The sequence below is a fragment of the Triticum urartu genome, chromosome 3 (genome assembly GCF_003073215.2).
Source record: "Triticum urartu cultivar G1812 chromosome 3, Tu2.1, whole genome shotgun sequence".
NCBI lineage: Eukaryota > Viridiplantae > Streptophyta > Magnoliopsida > Poales > Poaceae > Triticum > Triticum urartu.
In genome coordinates this window covers 572,394,941-572,396,685 of record NC_053024.1, presented here as the reverse complement: position 1 = coordinate 572,396,685, position 1,745 = coordinate 572,394,941, and positions in this window count along the sequence as shown.

Below are 1,745 nucleotides of genomic sequence, written 5' to 3'. Positions count from 1 at the left end.
CTGCCGATGCGGCCAAGTACTTCCAGGGTCAGACGGACCGTGAAGTAGACCAGCTGTTTTGGAGACAATTCCATTCTCTCGAGCGTCCACTTTCATTGACTGACCAATTAGCCGAATGGGCCGAACTAAATAGGTTGTCCGGACTCTCCATGAGGTTTGTTGTGGATCAGCTATGGCCGGAAAGGTCAAAACCGAACAGCTATTTCGGCTTGGTGCAGCAGGTCCTTGACGTGGTGCCGCGCATTAGTGCGATGAGGAGGTCGGCGTGCATAGAGGGCGCACGGATGGCCTTTGCCCGTGTTAAGGCATACTGGGCGGAGATGGATGCTACCAATGTTGCAGCGCGGGATTCGGCTATAGGTCGAAAGGCTGCTGAGCACTACTTTGAAGAAGTTCTTGAGGGTGCCCGTTTGATAGAGACCCAGTGCTCAAAGAATATTATGTTTGAGTGATATGTAATCTCATTGTAAGCGAAATGCTTTTATAAATTTTTATAAGGCTATTTTTATACTTTTGCCTGAAAGTAATATGATGCCTCCTGGGCGACCGTTTATGTATACATGTGTATAACCTGAAAGATTGCAGTCGTCGGCTTCAACCCCCACGCATATAATGCGGAGGTGCTCGCAAAAACATGTGTTCACACTTAACCCAACGTCTTGGTCCTATTAAGGAGGTGATAGCGGAGCGAGCGAGGCAACCGGACTATAATGCTTTAGCACTTTCACTTAGTCATAGGAGTTTGAAAGTGGGGCTACTAGATAGCCCCTGGTGGCTCCGCACTCTCCCGATTCCAGGGTGCGTACATGCCTGCCCGTGTGGAATAACGCGCGTTCGTTAAGGCGGAGGAATTCTAACATTGCCACAGGTCATCGAGTGGTTGACCAGTCTCACGCTATATCATGACAGTCAGTTTTCGGCTTTCTCTACTGAGGTGCTCGTCCGGATGAACCAGGGCACAATCGCAGTAGTTCTCCTGGTGCTACCTTAGCCGGCAAGGCGGAACGTAAGGCACCAAAACACAGGAGCTGGGCAAACCCAACATTTGACCAAAGACAATGATTCGGAGCTGATGCATATAGGGCCAAACTCGCGACGCCGAACACTCCCTAAGGTATTCGGTCTTTGTGGTATAAACCGGGCCTAAATAGTGGCCTTTGTAAGAAGCCCCTTGTGTCCAGGTATGTGCATTGTTCTGGCGTGGACACATGCCAAGACGTCAGCATCCTTCTCAACGGTGGATATGTATCAACAAGAGACAGTAAAAAAGGTTTATGCAGGGTCTTAATCTAAAAAGAATCCTTGGAGCGGGTCCCTGCTGCACGGCTGCGCCTGTGTCTCCGTTGTGCCGTATCCTGGACGGGTGTAGCACGATGATCGTCTATAAAAGAGAGGAAGTTAAGTGAAAAGGTTGTCGTGCCAAAAGATAGTTTTTAAAGAAACCACATATATTTCAAGATGATAAGAAATTGCCACTTGTCTGCGCGCGTTGAGCCCCTTGTATTGACAAATAGGGGTGTGACCACTTATTCCGTATAAATAGCGGCGTTGGACTTGATTAGTTGTATCTGATGTCTTGACGACCTATTGGATGCTTTCGCTTGTCCGGGCGCCTTTAGTGTGCGGCTGCCAAGGCAGCCTCACTCTCTTCGGCGTGCAGAGATCGCTTGATATTTCCGTGCACTGTAATGATGCCATGTGGACCGGGCATCTTGATTGTGAGGGAGGCGTATTGTGGTATTGCA